This window comes from Hakea prostrata, chromosome 10, assembly GCF_041222555.1.
Source record: "Hakea prostrata isolate BN-2017 chromosome 10, UWA_Hpros_2, whole genome shotgun sequence".
NCBI lineage: Eukaryota > Viridiplantae > Streptophyta > Magnoliopsida > Proteales > Proteaceae > Hakea > Hakea prostrata.
The window spans coordinates 33,132,171-33,153,185 of NC_142609.1; positions in this window are offsets into that span (position 1 = coordinate 33,132,171).

Genomic DNA, 21,015 nt, shown 5'->3' on the forward strand with positions numbered 1-21,015 from the left:
AATGCTTCAAACGATGGCCAAACACTTGGGAGCCCCAAGGAACCCGAATCTCCATGATTGTGAGGAGGTGAGAAGGCAACCCCAAAGGACTGAAAGGAGAAATTCCCCAGTAAGAGGATGTTCTCGTTGTAGGGAAAGAAACCCAATCGAGGGCCAGAACTTTTGTCAACCATTGGAAAGGAACCAAGGCCTACAAGAGATACAAGGAGAATGGTTGGAAATAAGAAGAACATGTGAGTTACCAAGGAGAGACGATCAAGAGGTACAGGATAGGTCGTAAGGAAGTTGAACAGGGACTCTAACTAGGATCGAGAGAGAAGTACGTACGCACTCAACAACATCCCAGGAGTAGGACATAGATAACGTTTTGACTGATAAAAAATTAGAGGATATAAATCAGAGATCGGGGCAGCTCACAAAGGGCAAAAAGACGGATGATATATACTCGATCATTAGAAAGACTTTGTTCATTGAGGCGATAGCCAGGTATGAATTCCCCCACAATTTCAGGCTCCTGGCCTTCTCTTTGTTCGATGGATGTGGGGATCTAGTAGCTCATATGAGTTACTACCAACAAATAATCTCTACTTCGATGTAAAGTGTTTGGGTCCTCACTAATGGGGGGCAGCTCAGAAGTAGTTTTCGAACCTACCATCAGGAAAGATAGCTGACTTCAGCGAACTTGCTCGGAAGTTTACCGGTCGGTTCCAAAGTGGAATATAGATCAAGAAAACCGAAAAGATTTTGTTCACTATCAAGCAAGCAAAGAATGCGTCTATTCGAAGTTACTTTCAAAAGTTCAATAAAGCGACCATGGAGATCGAGAGCCTTAATGAGCAAGTGGCCAAGACAACACTCTTTATAGGTCTCTCTAACCGACGACTTCTAGAACTGTTGTTGCAGAACATGTTGACCACGTATGCGGAACTTGTCCAAAGATGCCAAAAGCAAGCAGAAGTAATAGAATTTCTGGATGCTCGCCAAGGAGAGGTCTTAGGCTGCAAATAAGGAGCAAAAAGCTTCAGAAAAAGGCCAAGGCTTGAAAGAACAAAACAATGATCGTGGAAACAAAGGACCATCAGGGTGGAGATAGCACTTGCCTAACCATTCTGAGTACACTCCATTGAACGCCTAACCCTCAGAGATCCTGATGCAAATTAAGGATCAAGATATCTTGAGATGGCCACCCAAGATGGCATCCAAGCTTGAAGAGAGAAACATGAACAAGTACTATCATTTCCATAGGGATTATGGACATTACACTAATGAATGCAGGCATTTGAAGGCAACTATTGAAAGGTTAATATCCCAAGGGCATTTGGCAAATTACATAAAGCATCGGGAAGACGTCCGAGAGAGAAGAATAACTAGAGAAAAAAGAAGGGAACGATCGGGAAGCAGAGACCATCGGTCTGAAGCTTCTAACTCTAAGAAAGGAAAAGAGATAGTTGCCGATCTCCAATCCTCACAATATTTGGAGGATCATAGCCTGAGTCCCTTAGAAGATTGAAAGCTAAGTCAAAGTTTGTAGGATCGGGAGAGGTCGTGAAGAAAAGAAAGAGGCCAATTCTCGAGGAGGCCATCGTGTTTGGTGAGGAAGATGAAAAAGGTGTGTGTGCTCCACATGAAGACGCGATCATGATAAAGGTAGAAATTGGCTGCCGTGAGGTCCACCGAATGCTAGTAGACACAAGGTCATCAATAGACCTCTTGTCTTATGAGGTGTATCAGAACTTAAAGATGGAAGAGAATCTAATTAAACCTACCTCAACTCATTTATATGGGTTTGCTGGTCCTCGACCATGTCTAAGGGATTGATATAGCTGGATCTGATAGTTGGTATTTTTCTGAAGGAGGTAACTATTTGGGTAAATTTCTTGGTCATTCGAGAACTCCCCGCATACAATGTCATCCTCGGGAGGCCATCCTCACTAAGCTGGGATCTGTAGTGTCAACCAAGCACATGAATATCAAGTTCCCGACCAACAATGGTGTTGGAGAGGTAACTTTTGATAAAAAAAACTTCTAGACAATGTTATATTTCTTATTTGAAAGGCTACGACCTTTCCGATCAAGGTTCATGATGATCAGGATGAAGAGATCGTGCAAAGACCCGAACCTATTGGAAAGCTTGAGAGAATCCAATTGGATCCTTCCATTGAGGAGAAAACAACCTTCATTGGGTCAAAACAATTTGCACACTTCAAGGAAGAATTGAAAAAGTTCCTTCGGGAGAATATAAATGTGTTTGCGAGGTCAGTTGCAGATATGCCAAGAATAGACCGAAGTGTTGCAAAGTACAAACTATGGATTGAACCGAAGGCCAAGCCAGTTATTCAAAGGAGAAGGAATTTATTGATCAAAAAACATGAGGCGATCAAAATTGAAGTAGAAAAGCTGAAGGGATCCAACTTGGTTAGCCAACGTTGTGATGGTTAAAAAAGCCAACATGAAATGGCGGATGTGTACCAACTACATATACTTAAATAAAGCATGCCCGAAGGATTGCTACCATCTGCCCCGAATTTATCTCCTTATCAACATGACAGCTAGATATGAGACTTTGAGTTTCATGGATGCATACTTGGGGTACAATCAAATTCTGATGAACAAAGAAGATGAGAAGTTCACTGCATTCAAGATCGACTGAGAAAGCTTCTATAAGGTCATGTCGTTCGGGTTGAGTAATGTTGGAGCAACATACCAATGGGTTGTGAATAAGATTTTCAAAGACTTGATCGGGAGAAATATGGAGGCCTACATAGATGATATGCTCGTGAAAACCTTCAACGTTCGATTCACGTCTCAGACTTGGCAAAAGTTTTCAATGTACTTAGAAAATATCAAATGAAGCTTAATCCAGAGATATGTGCCTTCGCAATATCCTTGAGAAAGTTCTTGGGATTTATGGTTTCTCAGAGAGGAATCGAGGCAAACCAAGTTAAAATCTAAGCGTTGATAGATATGGAACCTCCAAAGACCGTTCTAGATGTATAGTGCTTAACGGGATGAGTGACTGCTTTGAACAAATTTATTGCACAATTGGGAGAACAATGCTTACCATTCTTCAAAGCCTTGAAGGATTTGAAGGGCATCAAAGAAGCACGATGGACAGATGAATGCCAAAAGGCGTTCAAGAGCCTGAAACAAATGTTGGGAGAACCATCGTTTTTATCCCAACCAGAGAAGGGTGAAACATTACAAATATATTTGGTGTCTTTGGCTTTGGTAGTAAATGCAGTCCTTGTTTGGGAAAAGGACAAAAAAAAACAATGGCCAATTTACTATATCAATCATTTACTTCTTGGATGCGGAGATCAAGTATACAGAAATAGAAAGAAAGGCTTTGGCCTTAATGATGGAAGCAAGAAAGTTGAGGCCATACTTCCAAGCTCACCCAATTGAGGTATTAACTTCTTTCCCCCTAAAGAAAGTACTTCATAAGCTAGACCTATTAGGGAGAATGGTAGGAATGTCGCCCCAAAAAGCGAATGTTGAGGGACCGATACAGCTCCCCCAATCTCTGGGTTTCGTCGACCATTAAAGGGGGGTTAAGTTCCGAAATTTCTGGCGCCAGTGGTTCCAACTCTAAGGCCCTCCCCCTCCCCCCCAGAAGGGGAGGTTGGGGCAGCTCCCTTATTGGGATAGGGACCAAGTTGACCTCTTTTGTGGGCAAACTTGTTCACCGTCACAAAAGGCACTCAAAATGAGTGAACCCGGGAAAACCTTTTCTGAAAGAAAGAAAACGATAGTAGCGAGTGCACAAAAAAGCAGGCGACCCGCCCTCCCCCTTTCTAGTTTAGGTGTAGAGGCATGATTCGTGGAACGAATCTCACTGCACTGACCATAGTAAACTCCTTCTCGTTGTTCCGAAATAGAGGTCTGATTTGAACGACCAGGTACAACATCGCATTTGATACTTGAGGAAGGTACAACCCAACTAAAAAGTACATCAGTAGATGTTACAATTATACGTAGATGCGTTTTGGCCGGTACAACCACTCTACTGCCCACTATGGCATCTTTGATTCTCGGATCGGAAACAGAAACCCGTTTCCGACGGTTATACGATTCCAGAAGATGACCCAGAATTGGGTCAATCACGTTTCTTAGGAGAGCGCGAGCCAACACCCATGATATGAAAACCAAAATTAGAATGAGAAAGGAAAAAGATATCGTGATGTAAGTCCTTTATTCCTTGCATCATAGGTGTTGCCGCGAGTTGGAAAATGCCATGTGAGCATTTTGCCACATGGCCTCCATTGGTTTTGATGATAACAAAACATGAAACTTGAATTCACCATGTTTTGATGATAACAAACATGAATTATAATTCACCATGGAAAAACATGTAAATAACATGCATATGAATGAGTGTTTATTGCTATTAATTATCATTCATATTTTCCAATTATTCATGTGTTTATCATCATCGAAAAGGGGGAGATTGTTGGGAAATGCCATGTCAGCATTTGCCACATCAACCTCTATTGGTTTTGATGATGATTAGCATGAATTACTAATGGCTATATTGAGTTGTGATGTTTTAGTTCAAGATGAGAACAAGTGGACATACTCCAAGTCAAAGCCATACGATCATGCTTAAGTCAAGCCCAAACCAAGATCATGCCAAGATGGACAAGAAATCTAAGTCAAGATGATGATTGCACAAGATCAAGTCGAAGATCAAGACTTAGGCGGAATTAGGGCTTAGGACACTCTCGCATACACATATATGTAAATGCATCAATTATATGTAATTCATGCTACTAGAGTGACCTAGGACATGTTAGTGAGGTGTACAATGCTTAGGGTTGACCAAAAAGTCCAAAAACCCAAGCCATGTCCCAGCCCCAAACTTGTTCAGCAAAATAGAGCTCAGACGGTCAACCGTCTAGTATGTGTTTCTGATTTTTTCAAAAATAGAAGGCTAGATGTGAATTTCTGTCTGGCAAACGGAATTCTGTCTGAGCTAGTCAAGCCAGACGGACGACCGTCTGGCCCTGACTTAAGTGTAACGGTTATTTTTCAACTGCTAGTTTTTGAGACGGTTGATTGTCTGGGCAGACGGACGACCATCTAGAGTAAAATTTCACTAAAATTTTATATCCGTTGGGGAAATGGGGAGTGCAATGAGTTAAGGTCTATAAAAGCCCAACCACCCCCATTTGAGACAAAATTCTCTCCCCCATCAAGCCATATACTCACTAACAAGTGAAAGAGCCAATATTGAGTGTCTTAGCACCATCACAAGCACTCCTACTCCACTCAACTTTGAGGGTCATTCCAAAGTTGCTAAGCAAGCTCATTGAAGCCAAGCTTGGAGTCATTAAAGGTCGTTGGAGCCTTACCTTGATGCATTGCTATTCTTGAAGCATTCATTCATTGCATCATACTCTCACAAGAGGTAAAGTGTCACACCTCTTGTTAAGGTAATATCCGACACTTCTTGTATTTGTATTGGTTGTTGGATTCTAGTATAGGTTGATTAGAATTTGGTATTGGGTGCTCTTGCTCATTAACAAAGATTGATTGGGTGCTCTTGCCCTTTAACAAAGATTGATTGGGTGCTCTTTGCCCGTTAACAAAGATTAATTGGGTGCTTTTGCTTGTAAACAAAGATTGTGAAAGGTGCTCTTGCCCTACTTGCTAAACAAAGATTGTAAAGGGTACTCTTGCCCCGCAACAAAGATTATTGTAAGGGTTTGATCTCTACCCATTATATTGAAAGAGAATCAATAGTGGAATACTCTCTTGAGGCCAAGAGAGGAGTGGACGTAGACTTGTATAGTCGAACCACTATAAATACTTGTCTTGTGGTTGATTGTATTGTTTAATTTCATTTGAATTTTCAATTTACCTTGTATTTCCGCACAAATTGAGAATTTGGGATAATCCACGGGGTACAACCTAATCACCCCCCTCTAGGTTGCACCATCACCACGGTTCCGCAACATTACAAAGAACATTTGGATGGTCGGTAGAGCTTGGCGAATACCAAGTAGATTTTAAACCCCAAATAGCCATAAAGGCTTAGGCTTTAGTTGATTTTGTGGTAGAAACCATAGCTCTAGCAGAATAAAGAGTGGAACAAACTATCCCGATAATGTGGGACATCTATGTGGATGATTTAAGTAACAAGCAAGGTGCAGGAGCTAGAGTTCTACTAAAGAGCCAGGGAGGATTCATTATTCGGTATGCATTGGAATTTGGGTTTGAAGCAAGCAATCGAATTTGAGTATGAAGCCTTCTTGGCAGGCCTTCAGTTGGCAAAGGCAGTAGCCATTCTAGAGATAACTGTATATAGTGATTCTCAACTTATAGTTAATCAAGTACAAGGAGAGTTCAGGACTAAGGAGCCTCGAGGTACAAAAGTATCAGGAAATGATACAAGCACTAAAGAAGGAATTTAAAGAGGTACGGGTTTTCCAAATCTTGAGGAAGGAGAATGAAATGGTAGATGATTTATCGAGATTGGTGAACACGAAGGTAAAGACCCTTGAACCTTCAGTCTACATCAAAGAGCTAAACTTCCCTAGTACAAAAGGCAAAGAGGTTGCGTATTTGAAAGATGAATGGTGTTGGATGGACCCGATCGTGGAATATCTTCGAGATGATTAGTTTCCAGAAGATCTGAAAGAAGGAAGACTCACTAGAGTTCGAGCTGCAAGGTTCACCCTCCATAACGGGACATTGTACTGAAGATCCTATGCTGGACCACTACTAAGATGTTTGGGGCCCGAATGATTGAAGAGTGCATTAGTAGAAGTGCATGAGGGTATTAATGGAGCTTATATGGGTGGACGAGTGCTGGCACATAAGATACTTAGGCTCGGGATATATTGGCCAAAGATACAAGAAGATGACTTAGAATACGTGCGTTGTTGTAGGAACTGTCAAATACATTCAATAGTGTCAAAAAGCCCAACAACACCCTTGACATCTATCCTGAACCCGATCCTGTTCGCCATGTGGGGATTGACATCATGGGAAAGTTCACTAAGGCTTCGGGTGGTCGGAGTACCTGATAGTCGCAATTGATTACTTCACCAAGTGGGTTGAAGCAACTTCGCTTACTACAATCACCGAGAAGAGGGTCGAGAAGTTCGTATTGGAGTTCATAACATGCCGATTTGGCATCCCAAAAGTACTTGTTACTGATCACGGGAGACAATTAACCTAGTTCTGTGGAACTTACATGATCGAGCACCAAATGTCTTTTGTAGCATTTCCCCAAAACAATGGTCAAGTAGAGGTAACTAAGTGAACCTTGTTGGATGGAATCAATAAAAGGTTGGAATCAAACAAAGCTTTGTGGGTTGAGGAACTCCCAAACGTACTTTGGGTATGCATAACAACAATTCAAACACCAACAAGAGAAACACCATTTAAATTGGCCTATGGATAAGAAGCTTTAGCCCTAGTTGAGATAATGGCTGGAACTCTCAGAGAAAGAGAATTCGAAGAAAAAGCAAATGAGCAGGGTCTGCTTGATAATTTAGAATTCTTGGATGAAGTCCGAACGAAAGCTATAGCCGAAATACAATATTATCACATAAGTGTTTCATCATATTACAATGCCAGAGTAAGGCATTGTCGGTACCGTTTAGGGAGATCTTGTTCTAAGGAATACAGTTGCTTCAACCCTCGACACCAAAAGAAGTTGGATCCTTCCTAGGAAGGACCATACATGATCGTGAAACCGGTAGGATTTAGTGCTTACAGAGTAAAGAATCTAGCAAATGATCGAGAGTTGGACGGATCCTAGAATGCAAGACATTTGAAAAAGTTTTATCTTTAGTTATTTTTATGTAGCCACGATCGAGATTTTGCGATATGCCTTGAGGTTTCAATGAAGTTAAAGTTTCAGAAACCAAATCTCTTTTGGAATGGGGGTAGGTGGATATAGTTGGGATTCTAAAGGCTTCGGGCTATGCCCGACTAAGACTTTCTAACATTTAGAAAAAAATTCAGAAATTTTCTAAGGAAAGGCTTTGGCTATGCCCGACTAAGACCTTTTAACATTTAGAAAAATTTTCTGAAATTTTCTAAGGAAAGGCTTTAGCTACGCCCGACTAAGACCTTCTAACACTTAGAAATTTTTTTAGAAATTTGCTAAGGAAAGGCTTCGGTTATGCTTGACTAAGACCTTTTAACAACAACAACAACAACAATAAGCCTTTTCCCAACTAAATGGGGTCGGCTACATGGATTCTTGCCCTCCAATCGGTCCTGTTCAAGGCCATGCTAGATACAAGGCCTAAGCTATACATATCCTTTCTCACCACTTCTCCTAAGGTTATCTTAGGTCTACCCCTAGCTCTTCTAGTTCCTTCAATATGGATTATATCACTCTCCGAACAGGAGCATTTATAGGTCTCCGTGAACGGGCCGGCCACCCAAACGACTTCTCTAAGCTTATCACTTATGGGAGCAACCCCGGACCAACTCTAATATGATCGTCTTATCTTATCCACCTAGTCTGCCACCATCCATCTTAGCATCCTCATCCCGAGTTTATCTATATGATTCTTTTAACAGCCCAACACCACACCGACATCAAGCGGCGGACAACGCCATAAAATTTTCCTTAGCTTTAATGGAATACGCCGACACAAAGACCCCGGATGCACCTCTCCACTTCATCCACCCTATTTTAATTCTTTGGGAAACCCATCTTCTAAATCACCCTTTACATGATGAACCAGGTACCTAAAACAACACTCGAGGAATCTCTTTATCGTCAAGTACACCACCATCACCGCCCGATCATGACTAAAGTTACAAACAGATACCGCTTCGATCTACTAAGTTAAAGCCTTTGATTCCAAAGCCCGCCATGATTCTAATTTGGTATTAACCCCACTTGGGTCTCATCAATCAACACAATATCATCCGCAAAGCATACACCGGGGGACCTCATCTTGAATGTCTTTGGTTAATCATCCATTACCGGGCAAATAGATATGGGCTTAAAGTTGACCCTTGATGTAGCCCAACTGTTATCGGGAATTCATTACTTTGTCCCCCCACTGTTCTAACACTAGTCACCGAACCATCATACATATCCTTAACTATATCTACATATTTACTTGCCACACTTCTTTTCTCTAGTACTTGCCAAATTAACGCTTTAGGGACTCTATCATAAGCTTTTTCTAGGGACTAAGACCTTTTAACACTTAACAAAAATTTAAAAAATTTTCTAGGGAAAGGACTCAACAATGTTCGACTAAGACCTTCTAACAGTTAGTGAATTTCTCTGGAAATTCCTAAGTAAAGGCCTCGGCAACACATGACTAAGACCTTTTAACACTTACTGAATTTCTCAGGAAATTCCTAAGTAAAGGCTTTGGCTATGCCCGACTAAGACCTTCTAACATTTAGAAAAATTTTCAGAATTATTCTAAGTAAAAGTCTATTATCTACCCGACTAAGGTTCTATTGTATATTACAGAGGATTAAATTCGGTTTAAGATTACGAGAAGACAAGTATGCAAGAAATTGATTATATTCAAATGGCCAGAGGGGGCCAACCCTTACACCCCCCCAAAAAAAAAAAAAAAAAAAAAAAAAGAAAAGGAAAAAAAACTGAATGTAGTTGGTGTAGACAAAGAAAAAAGAAGTAAAATTTTCACGGCTAGTCTGGAGGATTTTCATGTATGGGGTAGGCAAGGTTTGGGACCTGCTCAACATTGTAGTCTAGGAGGTCAGCATTCTCTTTCATAGCCTCGAGTTCAGGGGTTGTTGGGGGTTCATCTCTGAGGTAGCCCTCGACGTTTGGATTAACATGGTCGGGCTTGGTGAGTGTCCATTCGGGAGCTCCCAACTTCATCTCCTGAAAGACTTCAGCATTGCAGACGTCTTTATGGGGATTGGTCGGGAAGGAAGAGTCTTGCCTCAGGATAGACCTCCAACTTTGTTTTGACCATCACGGTAGGCCATCAAGTTGTACCGAGCAAGAAGAGCGGTGAATGGCTTGCTATTTAGACACTTTTGAATGTTGGCTTTACAAACCTTGACAGAGAGGCTTTTGGGACCCAAGGGAATAGCTGCAATCAATTGGTCTTGAAGATCATCCCTTTCTCGAACCAGGCCTTCAACCTTCAAATCAGAGGCCGAAAGCGCATTTTGCAGCCTCTTTACGTCTCTCTCAAGCTCACCGACCCTCCCGATGGCTGCTGCAAGCTCTTCTCTAGCTTTGCGAAGTCTAGAATTGTCTTCTTGAAGATGAGAGACCTCTTATCCTTGGTCTTCATCTCCTCATCATTTTGTCTGGATTTGACACTCAGATGCCCCACCCTTAGCAATGATTCCATATGGTGATGGAAGTCATTAGTGAGGAAATTTCAGCAATGAAATGATAAGAAAAAAGAAAAAAGAAAAAAAAAGGAAGCAGAGAACAAGAGAAAAGAAGACTAAGCTAGAGACTTACATGATTGAAGAGTTTCAAACTCTTCATCGGGCATAATGTTGAGAGCCTCCCAATTGGCAGGCATTCGGGCATTGGTAGCCCACTCTAGAGCCAATCTCGAATCACGGGATACTCTATCCCTCACCGATAGCTTCCACGGTGTGATGTACGCATCACTTTACCCAGCCTTGGCCTTTTCCTATGCAACATCGTCGATAAGGTCGTGCCTCCTCTTAGCAAATTTATATCATCTTTTGTCGATTTGGCAATGTCGGTCGGCCCCTTACCCTTGGCCGTCGGGTCAGCGTGAATCTTCAAAAGGGCCTTAGGAGCCTGAGGAGCAGCCTTTAGGGTTGGTGCAGAAGCCTTGGACTCCTTCATATTCTTTCGGGCAACTTTGTCCTCAGCTACCTCAAAGCCTTGGTTGGCGAGGGCCTTCACCACCTTTTGGTTATATTTAGGCGGCAGTACAAATACAAAGGAAAAGAGACAAGTGTCAGAAAAGCACTAAAAGCAAATAACATATAAAAAGTAAAAGAAAGAGGGTTTAGAGCTCACCGGGGCTAGACCCCACCATTGAAGAACTGCTTGGTATTCCATGGCAAGGCCATGGATCTCTTGACGCACTCGAATCAACTTGATCATTTGTACGACGCTATCCTCGTTGAGAGATAGAGGGAGAGGACAATTCACCTGGGTGAAAGAGCTCTGATGACTCTAGATGATCAAGAAATTCAAATCAGAAGGGGGCGCTCAGCAAAACAGGAACCGATGATGCCATCCCTTATGGTTAGATGAGCAAGTCCCCTCAGCAAGGATGTTGCCCAACTATCCTAATTCACTTCTAGGGCATTTAGAGAAGAAAACCTAACCAGGAGGGTTGGATTTTTTGAGATAGTAGAACTACGAAAAGAGAGGAAGAGAAGGGGTGATTCGTAGTTCCAAGCACAACCGGAGGAAGCCAATGATTTGTCGCCAGCTATTCAAGAGGAGCATATCGAGACAAAGGTCCCAGTGGTTCAGGATTTTGGCAAAAATAGTGGAAAAGAAAGGGAACCTAACCCTGCTCTTCGAGTGTCTACGTAGAGGGAAAATTCCTCAGGAGGATTGGAATCAACCCTCTCATCAGGGTTAGACACATTAAGGAGGTAGGAAAATGGAATGGAAAAAATGCTTGAAATTTCGTCCACTTCAGCAGGACGAACGTGGGAAACATAAGAGCTTGGACCATTGGAGGGACTCTTTCGATAGTGGGGAACTCCCAACAATAATTTGCTTGGAGGCCTTTTGCTTTCGGGAAGATGGAGAAGAAGCAGTTCTTCTGTTCTCCATCTTGTTCCCTAGTTGTTCCTTGGGGGTGTATCGAAAGGAGGACAACCAACGGTCGGTGATCCTCTCATTCTTATCACCTGATAGCTCAAATGAGGCTGAAAGGCTGGGTTGATTAGTAGAATCATCTCCGTCCATCATTCGATCGACGGAGTCGCCATTGGAGGTTTTGCCACTACCCATTGGAGAAGGCAGAACGAGTTCTAAAGTTTTGTTTGAAGAAGGTGAAGGGTTGAAAACCTAAGTAAGCTACAAGAGAGGTCATGAACCCGAAAAAAAAAAATGAGGGGATAGAAGAAGAAACAAAGATGAAGACTAGGGAACTTACTTGATTTTAGAACGAGTTGTAGATGAAAGCTGGAAGTTGTAGATGGAATTAAGCTAGAAGGCTTGCGATTTCAAAACACTTGCTAGAGACTTCAAACACAGACGAGTTCACGAAATGACAAGGTAAAGTTGGAACTGAAGAATGAGGAGGTTTAAATAGATTTGACAAAATTTTGAACGAATGAGAATAACTTCGATCAACGGTTGAGTATGAATAACGGTTCGAGTGTGACATTCAATGAAAGAGATCAATCAGAGGTCAACGGTTGCAGAATGCTGACGGTTTGAGAAGAGGCCGTCATGATGGCACTTGCTCCCTATGGCCACGTGGCTTTGGAAGCGTGGGTTATGAAAAGTGGATGCGGCTTGATGAACGCACTGTTGTGTCAGATGAATGCAATAAATGTAATGAGTAAAAGACTGGAAGACGTTTGGACTATAACCTATTGTTCTAGAGGTTCACGATCGAGAAAAGGCAAACCAAGCAATTGATGGTTCCATCCCAATCGCTTGGCCAGGGGGGGCTCATAATAAGAAGGAAAAAAAAGCTGATCGGGTCCAACTGTGGTCGGGTTAGTGACCCCGTTCGGGACTAGTTCATAGGCAAAGAGCAACATCAGAACAAATAGCTTTACCTTCCTTTCGTGCAAAGTTACACAAAACATAGTATAATAAATAGAAATTACGGCAATTTATATTAATAAAATAAATCAAAATAACAACAATTAATTGAATATAACGTAGTTAGTTATTCATCACCTTTCAATTGGATTCTTTTCTCCAAAGATAAAAAATTCCCTCCCACAAGAAGGTGACAAAAAGATAATTAAACCTAATCATGCAAGAGGAATAACAAAAAATAAAGTAGAGGTTAATTTGGGTTTAAAAAAATATCTCAAAATCTTCCCACAAAAATCCAAACTAAAAACTAAGTTAAAACTCACCTTTTTAACCTAAACCGGCTAAAAGTTATAAATTCGTCATCGATTCGATTTCGAAATGAAACGAAACCTTGGGAAAGTCTAATTGACAATAAAAAGATCATAAGAGTGTCTTCAATTTGATCCAATTCGATCTAGATCAAAAAGCCCCAAAATTGGCTCTCCTAAATCACCTGTGGGCAATTCGGAGAGTCAAAATGCGAAATCCTTTGCAAGGGATCACACCATTATCTCTAAAGAGCAACCTCAAAACAAGAAAACAAGATCATCCAATAAACCTAACATTGTTCCCTTCCAAGATCCCTCAAAAGAAGAGAAGAGAAGAGAAATACTCACAAATTGTGTCTAAGAGAAGGATTAAAGAAATCAAACATTTCCTAACGTTTCCACAAAGAGCCAAGCCACAAAGCACCTTTGAATGGATGTGATCCACTCTTCTCCTTGGTTTCTCCTCTTCCCACAGCCTCAACCTCATTCTAGCAAAAAAAAAATGCATTTAGAGGTGAGTTAAAACATAAAATAGAGTTTTAAAACCCGAAATCCCGTTTTTGTCCCAAAGCAGAAATTCGTGTGGGGGGTTGGTTCACCCAACCGGCCCAACTGACCAGTCCTTGGTTGGGCCCCGAAATGGACTCCGATTCCGGTGATTTTGGCTTAATGGAAAAGTCTTTTGACAACCTTCAATTTGGTACCTTAATCTCGTCAATCGGATATTCCATCGCCGGTCTATGAATATGCCAAAATTGCCTTTTAACACCATCGTGATTAATCTTCTCTCTTCTTTTAAACTCCAAGAGAGTTATCAAATCATCACTAGGTTCATCCAAAATCATTAGGTCCACTTTAGAAACTTCGGGCTCGACTCGAATGGCTCATAGTTGTTGCCAACTCGAGGCCCAAGTTCGTAGTCCTGGAAACATGGGTTAACGGGTTAAAAATATGGGGGATTTCACAATGGATCCAAGGGTTTATAAGTGGTTATATAGTTCTTGTCTGTTTCTTTCTATTGTGCTGTTGAGTACACCTTCAGTTGCTCATGTTGAATGAGTTCCAGACTGTTTTGTTTTGTCATAGGTATATATAAGTCTCAACTTTTGATAGTATTGATCTCCGATGTATTAAGGACATAATCCTTCTTTTACGCTGCGCTTGATTGCAAAGGTGGAGTGGAAAAAAAGGGGGTGGGAAAAAAAAACATGTGGGCTCCATGTGTAATGGGGTGAGAAAGTTAGCATGCTACCTTAGACACAGTTTTGTGAGTATTAAATATGGGTCCCATTTTTTGGTTTTCCACATTTTTCCTCAAAATTCTACATATTTTGTGGGGTTTTGAAAAAGCATGGGGTGAGAAAGTTAGCATGCCACCTCACCAGCTTGTCTCCAATTTTCCCACCCCCAATCAACCAAACAAACCAAACTTTTGGGATTTGATGGAAAAATTTGCTTTTGCAAAAAATTTTCCACCCTACCTTTATTAACCAACAACAAACGCAGCCTTAGGGGGGGGTTTCAGGGTTAACCTCTTTTCCTTGAGATTTGGTTTTATTTCAGCTATTTGATGAATGCATCATTGTCATCCCCATAGAACAAAATTCGGTCGAAACTTGCAAAATTTCCATAGAAATTTTCCATTTTGGAACCTTGAAACAAAAAACTAGGGGACCTAAAACAAATTCCAAGTTTCGATTGAAACGGTCAAAATTTCGTCAAAACCTTGAAACCTATTGAAACTTGGTTCAACCTAGCTGGACCAGCTGGTTCATGAAAAAAAAAATTCCCAAGTTTTGTGGAAAACATAGGAAATTTCGTAGGAAACAAGAGAAATTTTGTGGAAACTTAGGAAATTTCGTGGAAACATGAGAAATTTCGTGGAAACCTAAGAAATTTTATGGAAACTTGGGAAATTTTGTAAGAAATTTGAGATTTTTTCTTGCAAGTTTTATAACTTTGACAAATTTTCAATTTTTTGTTTTCCTTTATGTTTCCCCAAATACCATGACAAAACCCCCCACGACTTCGCATCCAAGCAACCTCAACCCGATTATCTAGGCAGTGAGACCGGACTATAAAGTGCGGTGCAAACCGACAACCATAGGCATAAAATGTCATGGGATGTTTATGTTCGTTGGTTGGAGGAAAGGATGTTACAGATATAGTACTACTCAGCTCACAGGATGGATCCACCGATGCACTCCATTTTATACTGATTTGTAGTTTCTTTTATTATCAGTTACTTTATATTTGATATTTTGAAGTTAAAAATTATATATTGAATGTTATGTACTTAAGTAGTTAAGTTTATAGTGTACTTCTTGGACAACTCTACATTGATGTTATATACATTGAATGACAAATTTAAATTGATTTTTTTTAGCAAAATGCATATGCCAATGTGTTCTTTATACTCTAATTAGCTTAAATGCAGAGTACCACCCTAAAATACTCCCTAAAACCTATTGAGACTTGCATGAAAAAGTCCTAAGTTTTCTTGAAATTTCTCAATTTCCCACTTAGGTTTTCCATTTTCACCCGATTAAAACTTGAGTTTCCCACTTGAATTCTTTTCTATGATCATCCCTTCCATATGTTAAGGATTTAGTTCCTCTCAAAATTAGGGTGCTTGACACATGAATTTGATGCCTTCGACAGATAAAGATGACTTTAGTATGGTTAAATGTGATGCACCTGCAATGAAAAGAAGGATCTATTAATTAGGTGCACCTTATTCATCTTCTAATATTGCTGTCTAGATGAATATGATTTTTTGAGAAAGAGATAAAGAACCCTAAAGTGCAGCAAACACTAAGCCTATCAAACCCAGAAAATCAACAGGTAACCAGAGATCTTCATCTAATTTGATTGGGCAAAAACCACGTCTACGCCTCATAAAGCAATAATATTCCCTAATGGGCTTAAGATTTTCAGTTTGATTTCCAAGTTCATTTTCACTTATGTGGTGCTTGAAACTTGTATAGATAAAATTTATAAAGAGATTCCAAGAGGAAATTTTGTATCCATTAGGAATATTATAGAATCTAAAGCCATTTGAAAATGGGGAAAAAAATAAGGAAAAGAAAACAAAGCAACTTCTGACACTGAGCAAACAAAAGCGACAATTTATTGAAACACGGAAAATTTCCTACTACAAGTTGGTTTGAAGCAGTTTCAAAATTGGTCTGATGCCTCTCCCAAGCACAAAGAGAGGAAAAGTCGTCTGGTTTCCAAGATTTTCCACAAGTTCTTTTCTCTATAATCACCTACATCAGTTGTAGAGGTATGCTTTCTTCTTTTTTTTTTTATTTTTATTTTTTGATGATGATAAAAGAGATAATGCATTTAGTGAAAATAGTTCTTACAACTACACTAAAGGTTGGAGAGATTTATATTGCTCTCAACAAAATTAGGTGGAATTAGTTTTAATAACCAATTTTCTAAAGGGTGGGATCTAATATCACATGTTTGTGAAGTTCTTAGTGATTCCTCGAAGTTCAACCATAAGGGGTATAAAATTTAGAGGCCATATGTTGTAGTTGTTGTCTTTGAGCATGTCTAGGTATTCTTTCTCGTGGCACTAGATCTTTTTTATTTGTACTCCTAGTTCATTCGCTTTAATTGCTCAATCCTTGCAAAATGCCTTGTGTTGCTACCTCGATCCATCATTGGTCCAGTCTCTATTTCCCCTATGCTTACAAAAATAAAATTTTCATTTAAAAAAAATCTCACACTCCAATCTATCTTATTTAGAAGTTCATTATATAGCCCCCAGCACACAATAAAGTGGGTGAACAAAAATATTTTATATAGTCATATATGCATGGATTTGTGCTATATATGCGATTTGCTTTGGGTTGTAGAGGTATGTTCATCTTCTTTTAAAATATATTTTCAAAATTTACCTTATTAGTAAGTTATACCAGTTGTAGGAAGTCCATAATTCTCTGTTTCTTCTGCATCAAAATAGAATTACAATTAGAAAACTAAACCATGAATGATCCTAGACACTGAGATATTTTCAATTACAATAGGCCATTATAACAAACTCATATAGATATAAAATCATTTAGAGTGTATATCCTTAACAATCCTCATTTTCATAGATCGTAGTTTAGTTATAAAGCAAACTTAGACCAAATTCCAATCATGCGATTGCCAAGGGCATGAAATTTTCAACTAGAAACTACGCGAAATTTTCAATCAGAATAATGTGACTAACAACAACAACACATCACACGTGCATCTGCACGTGCTTCATTACTAGTGTGTGTATATATATATATATATATATATATATATAAAATACCTTAAATGGGCTTTAGGAAGAATGTTAATAGGCTTAATGGAAAGGTTAATGGGCTTAGGTTTACCAAAAGACTTATGAATTTCCTTTTGGTAATAGAAAGGTTTATGATATGGAAATGGTGTAATGGGTTTTGGGTTTGTGGGTTCGGGTTTAATTAATGCAAAATGAGATGGGTTTAGCCGTTCATAAAATAATGGAAGTAAACTTGGGTCCATGTTAATAATATGGAGATGGTGGAATAGTGAGGATGGGCCTATGAGCATTTTTGTCTCAGTTTGTGGGTGCAAGTGGTGTGAGAGATACTGGAGCTACTTTTGGTAATTTATTTTATTTCACTTTTTCTAGCAAATTTGTTTTATTTGAATAACAAAATATGATGAAGCCTACAAGTATGAAAAGTTTAATTATCAAATTTTTTTTTTTTTGGATATGAGGTTCATCCGGGCCAGCTTGCGTGCATCACGATTTACATCCTCAAGGGAGCTTTTTTATATTAATGCCGCCGAGTGGGTGCAAACCCAAGACCTCCCCTAGGGAAGTTGATCTTTAACCGCTTTATCATTATTGGTTACATTTAAAGTTAGCTACAGAATCATCCTCACAAAAGTTGCAGCTCTATTAATTCTAGAAAATAGCTACCATGCAACCCATACGTATGAATCATTGGGTTTAGAATCTAAAATCTAAGTTACATTGGAATGTAGTTCAGAAGAGCTGTTATCCAATAATTAGTAGGTCTGCCATGGCAGAGTCGTTTCATTGGTAGTGATCAACACTTCTTAATAAAGAGGTCGTAGGTTCGACCATTGATGGTATATATAATGTCTCATCCTTGTATATAAAAGTCATCATTTCTACCAATTTCATATAACCATAAGAATTTCTTATGTATGAATACAATAATCAACAGCTATTAGAGAAGATCTTGTTACTTCAAAACAACTGGCTGAAATCCATGGGGATTCTCAAAGGATTTAATTCGACTAACAAACAATATAAATACTTGTGTTTATATAAAAAATACCATATGTACAAGATCATATAAATCAGGGTGAGAGAGAAATAGATCTAAATCTGTGTGTCTTTATATTCCCTCATTTAAAATAGAGGAAAAAGAGAAAAATAAGACATATAAAGTGCAAGCATATGATATATCACATGTATACCCCAACCTTATCTATTTAATAATACTTCCAATTACAAGATCTACCTCTCCTTAACATGGGGCAGTGATTGTGGCATACAAGGTTAAGAATATAATATAATTTTCATATTTAAGATAAGGGGGAAAAACATAAAAAAGAATGTGTGTAGCCCATCCATGAGGGAATATAATTTCCGTTGTGTTTCCCATGACATGTTATTATATTTGTGACTCTTCAAAGAATACTTTTGTTCCAAAAGACTGGCAACCCCTTCCATCAATCTTCATATAAATTAATTACTGGATCAATATTTTACAAATTTTGCCACCCCAGTGGTTTTCATTGCAGTGAGTTTACTCATCATTTTGAAAGTGTGGTATCAACCGAGGGAGGGTGTGGAAATAGATGATATTCAAAATGTATCTTAAATTACAATGTATGTTTTCTTAAATATTTCGTTAAGTCATGGTTAGATAATCAATCTGGATTTAACATTTTTCTGTTCAGAAATCAATGAAATTTCCGGATACCCTGTGGCTTCAATGTCAGATTTGTTTATCTGATGAGATTTTTAACCTATATTTCCTCAAGAGATATCCTTTATTGATAAAAAGAAAAAGCAGCAGAAGAGAGGATTGAAACGATGAATGTGAAGATCCCAAACCAGTTCTCAAAGAAATCCTTGCGACTGCTAAATTGGCAAAAAGCCTAATGGCAGCACTCATCATCTTCTTGACAAATCTATTTGTTTTTCTAGTAATAAAATCTCCCGTCGTTTCTTTTAACTAGTTCAAAGAAGGTTCTTTTGAACTATGACCTCTGCGATACATAACCTCACCTTCTTTCTTAGTCTTGAATCAAGTACATAGCGATCAAGACTAGAAGTCAATCTCTACAATGTAGAGCTCTTGCCCCTCCTCAGGCAAATCATCCAGGTTTAGAGTCATAAGCCCACAAGAAGACTCGGAAGCAAATTCAAAGCTTGATCAGAATCTTCTTTGATCGGTGAAAAGGTACAATTGTAGTTAAAGATTGAATTTCAAAGTTTTTTTTTTAAATCTTTTTAATCAAAGAAAAAGGCAGATATAATACTGATTAAGCATCATACGTAGATCATTAGTATGAAACTAAAACTACCTCGTCTATTGGTTGAGGTGTTAGTACTAATAGACTTACTAGCCAACCTATTAAGAGAGTTAAGGAGTGTTGGGGACTTATAATTAAAAAATGTGGCATTTGTTATAAAATAAAGAAAGTATATTGAATACAAAGAAGAAAGACAAGATGAGTTCAACTCTTCTATTGAGTTATTAATTACATATTTATAATGGAACTAATATCTTCTCTGATATGGAAATATCAGAATTTACAAAGAAATGCAATATATGATTCTCATACACAATAAGATGATCTTGATATGGAATGATAGATTGCCGTCCAAGATAGAAGGTGCATAGAATGGAAATGGATGATAATCACAATACTCTACTGAATGTCCAAGAGATTATTACGGAAGAGACCGACAAATGTTATGCATTTGCCCACTGGAAGAGGAGATATTCTCAGCAATGAAGGAAATAGGTCCTCTAAAGAGCCCAGGCCCTGATAGTTTTTGGCCCATATTCTATCAGAAGTTCTGGAACATCATCAACGTGGAGGTAATTCATCTTGTGGAGGAGTTTTTTAGTCATGGAGTGCTGAATGCAGACTACAACCACACATTCATTTGTTTGATTCCCAAAACACCATCACCAGAGAGAGCTGAATAGTATAGGCATATCAATTTGTGCAACGTAGCAGTGAAGATCATCACAAAGATCATGGTCTTGAGACTCAGAAGTGCTCTCCTAGGTATCATTTCCCCTTATCAATCAACATTTGTGCCTGATAGGTTAATTTCGGATAATATATTGATGGCCCACGAGTTGTTTCACCATATAAAACATAGGAAAAAGGGCAAGAAAGTTCTTTTGGCACTCAAGTTGGATATGAAGAAAGCTTATAATAGACTTGAGTGGCCATTTATCCGTGCTGTTTTGATAAAATAGGGATTCTCAGGGTATTGGGTAGAGATGGTTATGAAATGCATTGATTTTGTCTCTTATACTATACTTGTAAATGGGGCTGAAAGAGGGTCATTTACACCACCCAGGGGTATCAGGCAGGGGGATTCTTTATCTCCTTTTAATTTCATATTATGTGCTCAGGCTCTCACATCCATTATATCAAAGGCAGAGAGGGATAACCTTTTACATGGCATTCAAGTGAAGTTTAGAGCCCCATCTATATCTCATATTCTATTTGTAGATGACTGCCTGTTGTTTGCAGAAGTGAACCTAAATCATGTAAACAAATTAAAAGACTGTGTGAAGCGATACTGCAAAGCAAGTGCCCAAGCTATCAACTTCCAGAAATCCTCAATTACTTTTAGTCCAAACACTCCGAGGAAATTTAGAGCCTTAATTTCAAGAAAGATGAAGATTCCCCAAGGACAAGGACCTTCTAAGTACTTGGGGCTCCCATTAGAAATAGGAGTGTTGAAGACTCAGGTGTTTAAAG